General features: G+C 38.1%; 1 long non-coding RNA gene across 1 annotated transcript; it reads left to right on the plus strand.

Moving 5' to 3' along the window:
• The first annotated feature begins 1,904 nt into the window (after positions 1-1,904).
• Positions 1,905-13,209, plus strand: LOC121491614. Its single transcript, XR_005988012.1, has 3 exons — positions 1,905-2,022; positions 11,613-12,373; positions 13,044-13,209. It is a non-coding gene; the product is annotated as an uncharacterized LOC121491614 (long non-coding RNA).
• Positions 13,210-17,901: the final 4,692 nt, after the last annotated feature.

The following is a 17,901-nucleotide window of genomic DNA, read 5'->3' on the forward strand; positions in this document are numbered from 1 at the left end:
AGCTTCCATGCCTTATTATTCTTTATCCTGAAGACATTAGCAAAGCTAGTAGATACTCCTTTTCCTCAGTTGAACAACTATTTTTTGAGCAGTTACTATAGACTAGATGCTGATCTAGGTGTTGGGGGAAAATGTGAAGATTATAAATTGTTCCTGACCTTGTGGCATTATAATCTGTCTGGGAATGCAGATTTTGACCATGTAATTCCATAATTAAGTGCAATTAAGACTGGTGTTCCGAAAAAAAGAATTGAGATAAGTGTCTTCAGGTGGCTCGTCCAACCAGGCATCTGCTGCGGTGGCTCTACCTCATTTCTGGCCTTGCCAGTGCCTTCTGTAGCATTGCTTGGGATTCTTCGGACACATCAGCTCCTTCACATTCTTCAGTCACATCAGAGGCTCTCAGGAACTCCTCCCAGGGCCAGTTAGCCCTGATGGAGTTTATCTCCATTTAAAAGGGTTTCTGGGTTCTTTGGAGCTATGGGTTTTCTATGCTCCTCAAGGTAAACTTATTTCTGGACCTTCCAGCAGCAGCTATGTGCCTGCAAAAAGTTTTAAGGAACTTGCTTAAAGCCCTTTTCATCTGCACCAAGGATGTCTGCCAGTGCAACCCTCTATGGTGTCTTGGGATAGGGATTAGGTTCTCAACCTCTTTCTCTGCTCAAGGTGAGCCACCAGACTCCCAGAGGTCAGGAGTATAGAGCCTAGGGCTTACGTCTCAAACTATAATATGACCCAAGGTTATGACATGTTCTGTTGACTGACATGTGGAAATGTATTCATGCCAGTTAGAGATGATGTGAGTTTATTGAAAAGAGTACTGGAGTCAGCAGACTGATCTTATTTATTATCATTCAGCTCTGTGATCTGGAGCAAGACTTCAGTTCTGTGGTTCTCAAGTGTGACACCTGTAAAATGAATATACTCATCACTTAAATGAGGTTTATTAAATTGTATGGAACTGAACTCGACATTTATGTAGACATATTTTTTTGTCATCTAAATTATTTTGACCTTGGATTTTTTTTATCCTTAGAATGTATATTACTTGGTGACTGAAAGAACAAAATGACATGTGCATGTTACAGATTGAATATTTATGTCCCCCTCCCCCCAAACTCGTATGTTGAAGCTCTTACCCCCAGTGTAATGGTATTTGAAGATGAGGTCTTTGGGAGATAATTAGGGTTGGATGAGGTCATGAGGATAGGACCCTGGTCTCATGGGATTATTGCTCTTATAAGAAGAAATACCAGGGATCTATCTCTCTGTCTCTGTGCACGCACAAAAAAGAGGTCATGTGAGCACATGGAAAGATGGCCACCACTTACAAATAAAGAGAAGAGGCCTCAGAATGAAGCCAACCTTGCTAGCACCTTGATGTTGGACTCCCTAGCCTTCAGAGCTTGAGAAATAAATTTCTGTTGTTTAAGCCTTCCAGGGCTGTGACAGTAACCCAAGTGGACAATACAGTGCATAACAACATCTTCAAACATTGATTATAAAATAACCAGACGATCATAAAATTGTCTGAGTTTTTCTCCTCCAAACTTACGCAAAATCATGATAGAGCCATAAATATCTTTCAAATACTCTGATCCTGCTTTCTCTTCCAAGAATTCACAGTGACATCAACCTCCGGGGTGGAAATGCTGCATTCTGCTGAATAGAATCTAATTAATAAAATGATAACGTAATCAGCAATGCATTTTGTAGGCTTTACCACTGGAATTTTTTTTCAGTCTTCTGCTTTCCACTTTTTAAATCATGGCGGGGGGGGGGGGATCATGAATGCCATTCACAAGCAAAATTTCATTTTGCTTCATTTTAAAATGTCAGCAAAGAAAAAAAATTGCCCTTTGATCTCCTGCATTCTTTTCTCTTTCTTTGGTCTAGTAAGTTTCATTTTAGCAAGGGAGAAGCAATAGGAGAGAAGATGTCTGTGATAAAACTTTGGAGCTCCAGAAAGTGATGAAAAAGACTATGAATCCAACTGCATGGGCTTCTCCAGTTAGACCAGAGGTAAAATGATGTGCTCTGAGTTTGTTGCATAAAAAAACAGTTTTCTACTTTACATTGAATATTTGTTGGGAATGTATTTAAAATAATTCGTGTAAACTATTGTTTTTTACTAATGGATGGCTGGGCTATTCAGAGAGAAAGATGGATGAAAACATAAATGTGTAGATGCTGGTGATACATAATACATTGTTTATTTTCCTACTGCATGATTTGCATTTTCTTCAGTTTTGAGTTTGACTTTATACAGAATTCTTTTCCTTTTCTACGTTTTGATTTGTAATGTAACTATCAACTGTCTATTAACAAAGGAAATTTTTTCTCAGTTTTTAAAAACTTTTTCTGTTTTATTTTGAGCTTTTCATTGCCTGGATTTTTTTGTTTATCAAGGAAGAAAATGAGAACTTTAAGTCCTTACTGCTGATAAGAGTTCATTTTTGGATATGTAAGTTAGTTAAATGGCTCTTGGTGGGAGCTAGCTTATTTCAGATAACCATAGATTCTAAAATTGTACTTGATATTTTTATAGACATAGCTGTTTTCTCCCCAAGAATTGAATATTAAACTGCAAGCATAATTCCAGTCTTATATCAGGTGATCAAGTACAAAGAACTGTTCAGCACTTACTTTCTGAGTCAAACAAACAGCAGAAAACCACCTACTCATTCTAATTTATCACAGTTCTTACTGCTGTATTGTAGTAACAATACCTTATCACGCCTTATACCTTATTTATATATTCTATATACAAATCTAAAGTTATAGATTTGGGGGTAGTTTTCAGTGTAGAAACATCCTTCCAAGAGCTCTGGACAGATCAGCCCATTTATAATGTAGCAGTTATGTTTAACAAAGGAAATATTTTCTCACTCTTTTTGTGAGACTTTGATAGATGTTTTGGCCCAAATTAGCATCTAACTTCTTTTTTATATGACCTAAATTCTCTCTCTCTCTCGTATTTGTTTAGTTTCTTCTAATTACACCTCTACATGTCATATCTCAACAAATACATGAGCACCACACTGATTTGATCTCTGATTTGCCAGAACAGAGAGATTGCATTTATCAAAGGAAGATCAACTCAAACTTTGACTTTCTGGTTGTCGTGTAGCTGTTGAAAAGATTTCATATCCTTACAATTCCAGTATTTTCCCTTTCACTCCCATTCACTTGACTTGATTTTTCCTCTATTCTCCACCTTCTTTTTCATCAACTTTCTCCTCTCCTTTAGTTGCCTCTTTGCATCAGAAACAATCAGTAAAGAAATGTCTACACCCTTCCCTGAGATGGGATCCTTGAAGTGAAGGCTGAGTTAGCTTCTGAAGCCAGCTGAAACTATTCATCCTCATTTTGATCTGGAAAATGAGGAAGCTTTGGACTCTGGATGGAGCTGGCATTCAGAGCAGACATTTAATAAATATTCATATGGCAGTATATAATCAATACTATATGCCAGGTATACAGTAGAAACTAAACGAATTCTCTTATCCTGTGTTCTGATGAGGCAGTCAGATAATAGACAGGTGTGTAAATGTGTACCATAATGGGAGGTAGTGATGAAAGCTGCGAGGAACAGTTAGGTAGGATCAGTTTTTGGAGAGGCAGTCTCCCTGAGGAGGCTGAATGAACTCGAAGGAATCATTCGAATATGTGGGGGAGGAGTGTTTTGAATAAGAACAGCAAACAGGTCTCTGATAAGGGTGAGCCAGGGGTGTTTGAGAACCAGCTCTGAGGCCAGGGTTGGAGGGGGAAGGGGAGACACTAGCTGAGAAAATAAGCAGATTTAGAAAAATGAAAATGAGAAACATTATGTATTACAACATAAGAAGTCATTTGGGACAAAATAAACAAGAAAGCTGTTGGCTATTCAAAAAGGGAAGTATCCTGTAGCCTGGGCATCAGTGAGGAAGGCTTCCTGGCAGATGATGGCCTTGAGCTGTTCTCCTTCATTCATTTGCTCCTTTTGTATTTGTTGAGTGTCATATAGGTGCCAGACTCTGTGGTAGGTAGTAGTGATACAATGATGAGCGAAACGGACCAAACACTATGTCAGAGAGAGAGGAAAAGCAAAGAATTCCAGGAGTAAATATGTAATTACAGACTGTGAAGAATGCTGCACAAGTACAATGTAGCACATGTATGGGAAGAATCTAAGACCTAATGTAGCTTGGAGTGTGGTGGGTCATTGGGGAAAGTGATGCTCAGAAAGTGACCACATGACTGGGACCTGGCCAAGCAGGGGGTGTGGTGGGTCATTGGGGAAAGTGATGCTCAGAAAGTGACCACATGACTGGGACCTGGCCAAGCAGGGGGTGTGGTGGGTCATTGGGGAAAGTGATGCTCAGAAAGTGACCACATGACTGGGACCTGGCCAAGCAGGGGGGTGTAAGAGCCACCTGGATAGAAGCAGCAGACAGTGGGGAGGCCCAGGTGAAATGAGTCAGACCTGTTCAGAAAACTGAAATGGCTACTACTGCATGGCTGAGCACAGCAAGAGCAGGTGGGGTTGGGTTTCCCCAAATGGAGCTGTACCAGATTGTGTGGGGTTTGGGATTTTAAATTTTGTCTTAAAAACAGTGGGAAGCAATGAAAGTAAGGGAATGTCATAATCAGATTGATGGTTTGAGATGCTTATGTTCCAAGCTGTATAGAAAAAGCTATTGAAAGAGATCAAAAGAGGAAGTGGAGAACTAGTTGAGAGGTCATTGCAAGAGTCCAAGTTAGGATGATGCTGGCTTAGCCTAAAGTGATGACAGTGGAGATCAAGAGGAAGAGGAGGTATATTTTTGAACTACTTTCATAAGGGAAATCTCAGGTAACATGCATAATTTTCATTTATGTGGTGAAAAAATTAGAAATACAAAAAACCCAAAAGCCCCAAGTTTTATGCACTCTAATATTCTAATAATGAAATGTATTTTAGCCAGCAACCCAGGCATTGTCACTGCAGATTTTGCATGTCAGCAATAATTGTTTTATTTTTGCAAAGTCTTTGGGAGTTTGATTTGCTGATTTCATGCAAATTGCAAGGTAGCAGTACACTTAGTTCTTCAATAAGTAGAACTCCTGCCACGTGCTAAGAACAGTTATAAGTGCTGGGAACACAGTGGTAAGTGAATAGGTCAGATCTGTTTTTTTGAAGAGCTTGTATTCTGATAAAACTGACTTTTCTGTATATAAAGAAAATAAGAGTGGTATATTTCTTAAATACCTCAGTTTGATATAGGAAGGCATAAAATTATTTCTGAATTCCTATGAGAAGGACTCCAAACTTCTGTTAAAAAAATTAAAAGGTAAATAAATTAACATGCAGATTAATTACTGGGAAAGTATTTTCCACCAAACTAACGAAGAAACAATGTTGTTACCCTAGAAAAAGATCTTGCATAAATTATTAAATAAAATAGAATCTCCCAGCAGAAAAGCTGACTAAAGACAAAAAAAAAGTTAAAAAAATAATACAAATAGCTTCCAAATAGAAAAAAAATTGACACTAGTAGTAATAAAGGAAATGCAAGTTAAATCAACCAGGTTTCTTCTTTAACACTAGCAAAGATTTTTCCTTTTTGAATCATGATACTAAGTGGTAGATGGGAATGGCTGAACTAGTGTAATTTGGTGTAGCTTTTCTGGAAAGCAGTTTGGCAATATGCATAGTATGCTTAAAGTGTCAAATCCTTTTTCTTAATTCTACTTTTTATATAACAAATTAGTAAAACAATATAGACAAAGATTTCTATAAATATAACTGGGTAAAGCATTCAAGATAGAGCAGATCTTGAGCTTGGGAGGTCAGAAAATTATTAGCTTTGTGACCTGAATTGTAATTAGGTTTTTCTTCAGAGCTTCTGGAGATTTTATTTTGATCAGCTGTGAATGGGTTGAACAGCCTCAGGAAAGAGCTACACCATCCACATTGGAATCTCTATTTCTTGGTTGGGTGAAGATGTTACACTGATTTAGTCTCACAATAGGACTGTAGAACTTAGGGCTTCCTTACTCTCCTGCCTTCAAAGAGCTGCACCAAGCTTCTTTGAGTCAGTGATTGAGTCAGAGCCTAAACATACCTGCCAGAAGCTCTCTGCTGCCATCTCCAGTCCTTTCCTCTCTCTCAGTGCTACCTTCCACCTCCATTCCAGATTTTAGAACCCCAACACATGCACACACACACACACACACACACACGCACACATGCACAGACCCACACACGCACACAAGGGGACATGGTGGTAGATATAAAACAGTGGATTGGGAATCAGTAATAATTGGCAATGCTCGATAGTGTGTATGTCAGGTGCTGTGTATACTATGTATATTATATAATACATATTTACACATCTATATATATTAACCCAATCCTAACAGTAACAAAATAGTATCATGTCGTAGATGCTATTATGATCCCCATTTTACAGATGAGGAAACTGAGGCACAGTAACTTCATCAAAGTCATATAGCTAGTGTGTGATAGAGCTGGAATTTTTAGGTAGCAATCTGGGTTCAGAGTCCTGCTTCTTAAAGCACCGTATCATTCTGCCTCTTTAACCAAGTGTTCATGTCCTGACTCTCCCACTTAACTAGCTAGCAATTAAGAAACACACTAAACATCTCAGAGCCCGATTACCTCCTGGGAAAAGGGTAGTAGTACCAGCTGCACCAATGTATTGCAATGATGGAGTGAGATGAGGTATATGAAGTTCCTGACATGTAATAAGTATTCAAGTACTTAGGACATTATTATTCATAAGTGCTTTATAATTTTATGTAATTTTGTACATTGCCTTTGCCTTAATATTTACCACATGAAAGTGGATTGCAAAGATAAAACTGTACCTTCCTGAAACATTTTTGGGCTCATTTCTTGTGTCACAACATTTGATGGTAACATAGCTTACCAGAGAGTTCTGATCCCCACCTCTTCATCAAGTCGTCCAGACCATTTGTATGACTTGGACACCTATGACTGTAGACCAGATCTGTGCCAGCTGTGGAGTCCACAGCAGTGAGTTTGACAGAAACTGTTGGCAGTTCCCTTTTGCAATGGTGAAGTGGCAGCTAGTTTGGGTACAGAGGAATTCACAAGTATGTTCTACACTGTGGTCTCTAGATGCAGAATTTAGAAGTGGGCTTGCCTATATGTCTGATCCCATGAGCTGGTTTCTAAGGAGTGGCTGTGGTACAGAGTTTTATGTCAGTCACAAGAATGCAGCTATAAGCACATCTTAATTTACTTTCTCACTTACGTGGTCACCGTTTGCTCATTTTGATCCTGCAGAGTAAGGGTTCTAAGAAAAAGAGAATAGTTTCCTTATATACCCCCAGAGTAGAAGTGGAAATGAAAACGTCTTTTCTGAGTAAGTCTATCTGTACAGTGTTTAACAAGTTTCTGTTTCTTCATGCAAAATATACATTTGCTTGTTTTCTTTAATTTCCTTCTTTTCTTTTAAAGGTATACATTAACTGTATTTAACCCCTTCCCCTAATCTCCCACTTCTTGTGTTTTATAGCTGTGCAGATCTGAGATACTTGGAACCAGCTGCACATCTGGCTCTATTGTTGGCTGAGATTTTGAAACAGTTACGTACCTCTGTGAGCCTTATCTATACATTGCAAATAATAATACCTAGCACATGGGCTTGGGAAAAGGATTAATGGGTATGTGTAATGCATTTTGCAAAATGATTAATTTTTAATAGGTAATTTACAGGGCTAGGGAGCATAGCAATTTATAAAAGAGGGAACATATGTAGGGATGAAAAACAAGAGACCAGAACAAAGGAAAGGAGGAGAAAGTATAGGAACTTACAAAATACTAAATAGGTAAAAGAAAAACAGATATTATTGTGGAAAAAAGATAGAAGTTCAGAGTTCAAAATAAGATTTTGTCATTTGCCATGCACCGCATAGTCAGAAGTAGAAACTAGATTACTACCACACCTGAGACCAAAATTACAGGCTTTTTTTTTACATACCTCAGATATCTCAGGTATTTCCTCTTTCCAGGAATCTTGCCTTGATGTCATCATGGGGGGAAAACCCTTAAGAGAGTCAAGTAGAAGAGTAGAGAGAGACCTTTGATACTTACCAGGAGATGAGAAGCTAGACATGTTAGTCCGTTTTAGAAGGCCATTTCAGTGGAGTTTTGAAAGGGGTTATAGTGTTTTGTCCAGGAAGGATCTATCTTTGTTAGGAACTAATTTGCTTTCATTAATTATTATTGTATAGTATTATATTATTATGAAGGGTATATTTCTTCATCGTAATGAAATAGATGGGTATGTACTACTTTATGGAAGTACTGAAGAAAAAAAAAAGGAGACAGTATCCACTGTATCCAGCATGTATTCATTGGGTACCTGTTTAGATATTGTGGATACACAGATGCACATATGGCTCTTGACATGGGAAACTGTTCATTTAATTTAATAATTAAATTATTAATTAAATAATTAAAATTAGAATGGGTTCTAATCACCCATTCTCAAATTTGATGGCTTAAAACAATAGCAACTATTTATCTTTTTAAATAATCCTATAGGTGACCTGGTGGTTCTTCTGATCTTTGTTGATGTCTCTTGTGGTTATAGTGAAATGATGGCTGTGACTGGAGCCATCCAGAGGCTTACTTGGGATGCTAGGATAAGTGGGCTTTTCTCTTTTTCTATATAATCTCAAGGCTTCTTCTTCACATGGACCTGTTCAAATGTCCGTCTATCAGGTAACTGATCTTAATATGAGGTGGCAAAAATCAGTGTTCAAGGGGTGGGTGTAGAAGCCTCTAGTCCTCTTCGAAATTAAGTCCAGCATTGACACAAAATCTTTTCCATTGCATTCTATTTGTTACTGTGAAACAAAAGCAGAGGCATATTGGGTAATTGACTCTCCCACCAAACAAAAATCTTCCACTAATTTGTAACATTTGCTGACTTTTCTAGTGTAAATAATTCCACCTTCACTGATTTCAAGCCAAGGTAACACCATTGAACACAAAATTGGGAAGAAATGAGCACAGTTGATTCCTGAGAGCTCACACAAGCTGGCTATGGCATATCACTGGTATATGTCAACCAAGGCTCATTGTGAGAGGGAACTACACAAAGATAGGAACACCAGAATTTGAGGTTCATTGAGAGCCATGTTGGAATACTACCATAGAAGCAAGTAGTCTAATGGGAAGGATGATTCATAAATAGATCATTATATTATTAGCGTTCAGAGAAGGATATGGTAAAAGAGCATATTAAATGTACAGTTAGGAACACAGAGAAAATGAGTGACTGTGCCAGGGCATGTCAGTGAAAATCCATTTACAGTAAAGATGATGATTAAGCTGAATCTTGAAGAATAAGTAGGAGGGAGTTCACCAGGCAAAAAATGAGAAGACATTCAGTTAAAAGGGACAACATCTATAAGTCCAAGAATTGATACAGTAAAATTACTTAGTAAATGGCAAAATGTATATTTTTTTCTCATGTGATTGTAGTGAGTACATCTTGGCTACTGAAGTATTCTGTACCATTGTTCATATTCACCAACCCCTAACATTTTGGTGTCTAAATTATGTCTCCTCCCAAACTTTCATACATACAAGTTGCACAAAATTCTTTGTCAGACCATGTGGGTCAAGTTTTGAAAAGAAATTTGGTTCCTATCAGAAGTTTCCCTAGAGGGCAAAACCAGAAAGGCTAAAAATGTCTTCCTGGAATTTATCCTGTAGGAAATGAGAATCCCTCAATTTCCAAATAGTTTTTTAAATGTATTTTCTATGGCTGCTGTAAGAAATCTTGATATACATTTTTAAAAAGATTTTATTTTTAAGTAACGTCTGCACCTGATGTAGCAGGATATACATTTTGCCATTTACTAAGTAATTTTACTGTATCAATTCTTGGACTTATAGATGTTGTCCCTTTTAACTGAATGTCTTCTCATTTTTTGCCTGGTGAACTCCCTCCTACTTATTCTTACAACCCCTAGATCAAGTTGTATATCTATCAACTGAGCCATCCAGTCACTCCTAAAAATCTTGGTATTATTGGGATGCCTGAGTGGCTCTGTCAGTTAAGCGCCTAACTCAGGGTGTGATCTTATGGGTTGTGAGATCCAGCCCTGCTTTGGGCTCCATGCTGAGAATGGAGCTTGCTTGAGATTCTCTGTCTCCCTCTGCCCCTCCCCTTGCTCATGCATAAGTGTTTCCTCTCAAATAAATCTTAAAATATAAAAAAATATTTTAATGGCTTAAGATAAAACAAATCTTTTATCTCACAGTTATGGAAGTCAGAAGTACAAAATCAGTCTCACTAGGCTAAAATCAAAGTGTCAGCAGGGCTGCATTTCCTTTGGAAGTTCTAGGGAAGAATCTGTCTTCTTGCTCTTTTCAGCTTCCGGAGTCCGCCTGTATTCCTTGGTTCATGACCATTATTTACATCACTCTAACCTTTTGGTTCTATCACATCTCACACTACACACTTGGACCTTTTCACCTCCTTCTTATTGGGACTCTTGTGATTACATTGTGTGCTTGCAGATAATACAGGATAATCTCCCCATCTCACCATCTTTAACTCAGTCACATCTGTAAAGTCTCTTTTTCCTTATAAGGTAACATTTAAGGGGAGGGGGGGTTCTAAGGGACTGAGTTGGTTAAATGTCTGACTCTTGATTTTGCCTCAGGTCATGATCTCACGTTTGTGAGATCTAGCCCCATGTCTGGCTCTGCTCTGAGCATGGAGCCTGTTTAGGATTCTCTCTCCTTCTCCCTCTACCCTTCCCCCACCCCTCATGTGCACACTCTTTCTCAAAACAAAACAAACAACAACAACAACGACAACAAAACAAAGCCCAAAAAACATTTACGGGCATTAGGGATTAGAATGTGGACAACTTTGGGGATGCCATTATTCAACCTACTACACACAGTAATATTTATGTTTTAGAAGTATCACTTCTGATCACATGCAGAGTTGATTTAAGCGTGACATAGAAGTTCAGGAAAATAAACGATGGGCTTTTGCAGTAGTGCAGATAAAGCCTTGAGGCAAAATGTGTCATTGGGGAGAGAAAGAGGCATACAAAATTCCCATATGGACTAGGGAGTAAAAGAGAGAGAGAAAAAAAATAAGTTTTGGCTTCTAATATGGACTAGGGAGTAAAAGAGAGAGAAAAAAAACCTCCAGTTTTTGGCTTCTAATAGAGGATTATTATATAATTAAACTATAGAGAATGTATGAGAAATTGATCCAGGGGACAATTAATTTAGTTTGATCCTTGTTTGAGTAGCTCTTGGAACATTATGGCAGTGAGGCCAGAGACCATTGGAAATTTTCCGTGAGAAAGAAGTCATCCTTGGAGAACATGTTGATTAGGAAGAGGTGTTTAAGAATAGAATTCTAGATAAATAATAAATAATAGGGGGTGGGATGTACAGCATGGGGAATACAGTCAGTAATATATTAACTTTGGCTATGGATGATAACTATACTTATTGTGGTGATCAGTTCATAATGTATATAAATGTAGAATCACTATGTTGTGCATATGAAACTAACAGGATATTGTATGTCAATTATTCCTCAATAAATTTTTTTTTTCAGAAAAAAAAGAACCCTAGAGACTCTAACATCTGAGAAGAATGGACAGCTAAGGAGGCAGAGAAGGGAAGAATGAGAGGTGTCATTGAAGGGAAGAGATGAGAAGATGTCAAGAAGGAAGGATGGTGTCAGGTATTTCTACAGACATGAGATAAGGCCTGAAATCTACTGGACTATGAAAGTGAATAGAAGATAATGTTAGATTTTATTAAGAACAATTTTAGAGGACTTGTGAAGGCTGATACCGATGAAGAGTTGAGAGTGGGTCGGTAGTCAGAAAGTAGAGAAAAGGAATGCAAACTATTATTTCTTGAAGTGTGGCCATAAATAGAATGGAAGAGATTATACAGTCAATAGAGAGAGAAGCCTGTTTCCCTTCAAAATGACTATAACTCACACTTTATAATTCAAGGGAAAGAGTCATTGGAAAAGAAGACAGTGAAGATAAAGGTATAGGAGGTTACGGAGAAATACCAAGTAGAGGAGGAGATGGGTCAAGTGCACATATTTAAGGGTTTGCTCCATGGACAGCAGTGGAGAAGGAGGTGCGTACATGATCAGTAAGCACATACATAGATATATTTAAGGGTGATATGACAAAGATAAGGAAGCTAAAGCTTCCAGGCTGCATGTCTTCTATGATATAGATGGCATTAGCATCTCCTCCAACCCAAGAATTCAAACCTGAGCTCATAAGCTGTGCCACGGATAAGTGTGCATGGGTTTGGATTCCAGCCCATCACTTCCCAATTGGGTGACTTCAGGTGAGTTTCTTAACTTCTCTCAATTTCAGCTTTCTTATCTGCAAATTTTGGATGCTAAGGTTTTACCCCAATCAGACCTATGAGATCAAATAAGATAATCTATGTAATGTGCTTAAATAAATGTTAGGCATTATTATTATTGGCATAAACATGAGTTCCTTGTTCCTTCCACTTTCAATAAACATTTTTTAAACGTCTACTTATTTCTTTAGCATTTTAAGATTGCTTCCAATAAAAAGTATTTTAAAGTTTTATATATACCAGTGTGCTCTGATCTTCAACTACAATATAATCTAAAGAATTTAATTCATAAATATCAGTTTGGCTCAACAAGCAAGGGTGATAGGCTCATGGAAATACCATAATATTTCAAGATTAACAAAATCCTGTCATAAATCCCTATCTGAGAGAACACTTGATATAATGTTTATACTTGGAACACCAGTAGGAAGTTTTATAAATTTCCTTGTACAAGACTTTTAGTCTGTCCTTTCTAAGGTTGGGCAGCACCAAGGCTGTCTGTGACTTTGAGGGAGGGAGCTGGGATCATAAGTAAAAAAACCTCTATGTATCATTTTAGCAGATTGGCTAGCCTCACGTGCATACTGAGTTTCTACCAGTGCTGATCTCATTGAGTCTAGGCATAAAACATGGTTTGATTTCTCTCTAGAAATTTTATTCCACAAGTGACCTTGAAAAATGATAACATTTGTATCACCTGTGAGAGTGATAGAAAAAAGGAAAAACACGGAGGTGGAGAGAGAAACAAAAAGAAATAAAGAAGGTGAGGAGAAGGTAAGAAAAAGAGACACATAGATCAATGGAACAGATTAGAGAACCCAGAAGTGGACCCTGAACTTTATGGTCAACTAATATTCGATAAAGGAGGAAAGACTATTCACTGGAAGAAAGACAGTCTCTTCAATAAATGGTGCTGGGAAAATTGGACATCCACATGCAGAAGAATGAAACTAGACCACTCTCTTTCACCAGACACAAAGATAAACTCAAAATGGATGAAAGATCTAAATGTGAGACAAGATTCCATCAAAATCCTAGAGGAGAACACAGGCAACACCCTTTTTGAACTCAGCCACAGTAACTTCTTGCAAGATACATCCATGAAGGCAAGAGAAACAAAAGCAAAAATGAACTATTGGGACTTCATCAAGATAAGAAGCTTTTGCACAGCAAAGGATACAGTCAACAAAACTAAAAGACAACCTACAGAATGGGAGAAGATATTTGCAAATGATGTATCAGATAAAGGGCTAGTTTCCAAGATCTATAAAGAACTTTTAAAACTCAACACCAAAGAAACAAACAATCCAATCATGAACTGGGCAAAAGACAGGAAGAGAAATCTCGTAGAGGAAGACATAGACATGGCCAACATGCACATGAGAAAATACTCTGCATCACTTGCCATCAGGGAAATACAAATCAAAACCACAATGAGATCCCACCTTACACCAGTGATAATGGGGAAAATTAACAAGGCAGGAAACCACAAATGTTGGAGAGGATGCGGAGAAAAGGGAACCCTCTTACACTGTTGGTGGGAATGTGAACTGGTGCAGCCACTCTGGAAAACTGTGTGGAGGTTCCTCAAAGAGTTAAAAATAGACCTGCCCTATGACCCAGCAATTGCACTGTTGGGGATTTACCCCAAAGATTCAGATGCAATGAAACGTCGGGACACCTGCACCCCGATGTTTCTAGCAGCAATGTCCAAAATAGCCAAACTGTGGAAGGAATCTCAGTGTCCATCGAAAGATGAATGGATAAAGAAGATGTGGTCTATGTATACAATGGAATATTACTCAGCCATTGGAAACGACAAATACCCACCATTTGCTTCAACGTGGATGGAACTGGAGGGTATTATGCTGAGTGAAGTAAGTCAATCGGAGAAGGACAAACAGTGTATGTTCTCATTCATTTGGGGAATATAAATAATAGTGAAAGGGAATATAAGGGAAGGGAGAAGAAATGTGTGGGAAATATCAGAAAGGGAGACAGAACATAAAGACTCCTAACTCTGGGAAACGAACTAGGGGTGGTGGAAGGGGAGGAGGGCGGGCGGTGAGAGGCACTTGACGGGTGTTATTCTGTATGTTGGTAAATTGAACACCAATAAAAAATGAATTTATTAAAAACTTTTTTCCTTAAAAAAATAAAATAAAAATATAACATCTAAAAATGAAAAAAAAAGAAAAAGAGTTTATGCCTTCTTTTCTCTCATACTGTTAAAAATACCTATACTTTTCCTTTTCTCAATCCAGAAAATGAACTTTCAGGCTAAGATAGCAGCTCTTACGTTCTAATCATCAATTGTGTGTGAATAGTAGATGAGAAGTTGCCCATAGTAACCAAAACTGTAATTCTTATGGAAGGGAGATAGGAGAACTTTGTATCAGGAGTTTGAGTGGAAAGTGTATTAGGGACATAATAGCCAGAGGTTACACAGACCATGATGTTAGTCTCTGAATCCTGAGCAGTGCTCTTAGCCACTCCACTGCAGGGGCCCCCATCCAAAAGTTATTTTTTAATAATAATGGGCTGAGAACAGATAGAATAACAGTGCAGTTATTTCTCTCATTGAGATTGGACCACAATGAAGTGACCACAGTTTGATCAATATGTGGAGTCGTGGAGTAGAACCATTCTTTCCTAGACCCATTGATGTTTAGAACTGTAGTGTTATAAAAATAATAATAATGATCACTTTTTTGTGGTATATTATTTAATGTGCTGCAGAATATTTTCCAACATTCACTATTTATTTTTGCCTAATAGCCATAAGTAATATTGCTTCTAGTTTTTTTTGTTTTTGTTTTTGTTTTTGTCTATAGGAGTTTTGTTAGATTTGGCTTCACTTTGCTGATTTTTACAGAAATAATTTAGAAGCTTTTCTTCCTTCTCTGTGCTCTGGCATAGTTTAATTAGTATTCTAGTTACTTTTTCTTAAAATTATGATAGGATTTACCTGTAAAACTATATGTTCCCAGTGTCTAACCATTATTTCTTTGAATAAGCTTTCAGCCCCTTTCTCTCTCTTTTCCTTTTGGGATGTGTAATCGGACATGAACCTGGAGAACTTCCAGGGGTCAGACCACTGTGAATCTGTGACGGACCACTGGAAGATTTTGGGTAAATTCCAGACAAGATCAAGTGAGTGAATGAACACTCACAGCCAAGCTGATGGAGTGCGGGGTGAAGGGTATGACTGGAAACAAGTCAACTAATTAGAACTCCATCATAATATCTCAGTCAGAAATAATGAGGGCTTGTATTAAGCTCTGACAGCACAGATGGAGAGAGAAGGATACTTAACATGTACAAATGATTATGGGCTGATAGGCATAGAATTTGGGTGGAGAAAAGGACTCCATACAGTAACTCCTGGTTCATGACTGCAACACTTATCTGGACTGAACTGGACGCTGGACTGTGGTGCTATTGATTTGAATTTGGGACCTAAGAGGAGGATCAAGTTTGAAGGAGAATATGATGAATTCCATTGTGAACATGATGAATAGTAAGTGCCTGTGAGATGCCCTGTTATGGCAGAAAGGCTGGAAGGCTGGAAGAAAGCTGGGAATCGGGACACCTGGGTGGCTCAGTCAGTTAAGTGTCTGACTCTTGATTTAAGCTCAGGTCATGATCTCAGAGTTGTGAGATAGAGCCCTACTTCAGGCTACTCACTAGGCATGGAGCCTACTTAAGGTTCTCTCTCTCCCTCTGCCTCCCCACCCCCCAAAATAAATACAGCAAGCTGGAACTCTTTTGTGTATGGGGTAGTGGCCAAAGTCATGGAGTGGAATGAAGCTACCAAGGGAAAGTATACAGCTGCATTGTCCAATATGGGAGCCACTAGTCACATGTGATTATTTAAATTTGATCTTGAATTAGTTCAAACTAAATAAAATTAAAAATTCAGCTTCTCAGTTGTACTAGCCATGCTTCAAGTGTTCAAAGACTGCCTGTGGCTTGTGGCTACTGTATTAGACACACATAGACTATAGAAAGTTTAGTCTTCAGAGAAAGTCCCATTGGGCAGCTCTGGTATACAGAGTGAAAAGAGCAGAGATGTGAAATGTATCAGCACCCTGGTATTACTGTGTGGTCACTGAAAGAGCTCAACAAAAAGAGGCTGAGGAGGTGCCTCCATCCACTGAGGGCTTTCTAATGGGCTGGGCTCTGCCTGCTTTCATAGGCTATCTCTGATCTCTAAACAGCCCTTTCATAGTGGTAATACTAATTATTTTTTATTAAGACTTGTTAAGGTCTATTTTCCCAAGACCCCAAGCTAGGAGGTGGAAGGACTGGATTTGTAACCCAGATAATACTCCAAATCCAATGATTTTTCAGTTGCTCCAGCTTACCTAGCCTAGGAAAACACAGAGACAATGGTGCTGAGAAAAAGAGAAGAAGGAAATTTCGTGAATGTGAACATGGTACCATGGGTTCAACTAAAGGTTAGGTCAGAAAATTATGAGTAGGTGATTTATTGAATTGGGCAACTAGAAGGTCATCACAGATTTTGTTGAGAAAATTTCAGTGTAGTATAGGGGTTGAAGCCCTACCGGAATGTGCTGAGGATAGCTGTACCCATGTAGAGCATAGGCCAGTTTAGCCTGTCCTTTTAAGAAGTTAGATTTGGAGATTTTTCTTGATACAAAAGATGGTTTACTGAAAAGATATTTCAAGTTTTTAAAAATTACATATTCCCTAAGATGACATCTCCCATCTTTGGAATAGTCAGAAGAGACTAAATCTTATGATACACTCCTTATTGCTTAGTTTCCAACTCCTAACCTTGGTCGGGTCACTAAACTCTTTCGTTTTGTTTTTTTTTTCCCCCAATCTGTGAATGAATTTGGAAATATGTACCTTGGTTACCTAATAGGAATGTTTGCACATCAAATGAAGCAATATATTTGATAGTGAACTGTGAAGTGACGTAATATAATACACTATTCCCAACCTATCAGGCAAAAGTAATATTTAAACTCCACAGATTTATCCACAAAATTTCATGCATCTAGTGGGTGTTTTCATTTAAAGTTATTAGCTCTATATCTCTGGAGAAGAATAGAGAAGTGGATGAACATGTGTTAAATTTCTCCCACCCAGTCTTCCAGCTTGACACTTGATTTTTGAAACCAAGAACCCTGGGTTCCTGTGGCCAGTTCTGATTTAATCTTTATGCCCTGACTAACTCCATCAAAACTGAAAGAGAAGAGATATTCCCCCCACCCTAAGATCTTTAAAAGAAAAGAAAAATGATTCAAACTTTCTAAGAAAACTCAGAGTATCAGGAATTAATTGTTTTGTTAACCAGATGAATACTTATATCTAGAACCTGATAAGTTTGTGGAAAAACTTAACTTGGTTCCCAAAAGAAGCAAATCCTAGTGATTACCTTAACTGGGAGCTCCTCAAATTCTCTTTGTTTTGAGCTATGCCTATGACTGGAGGTCAGAATGTTACTAGGAACCATTGTGGTTCGATTAAAGTGCATA

The sequence above is a fragment of the Vulpes lagopus genome, chromosome 5, assembly GCF_018345385.1.
Source record: "Vulpes lagopus strain Blue_001 chromosome 5, ASM1834538v1, whole genome shotgun sequence".
Classification (NCBI taxonomy): domain Eukaryota; kingdom Metazoa; phylum Chordata; class Mammalia; order Carnivora; family Canidae; genus Vulpes; species Vulpes lagopus.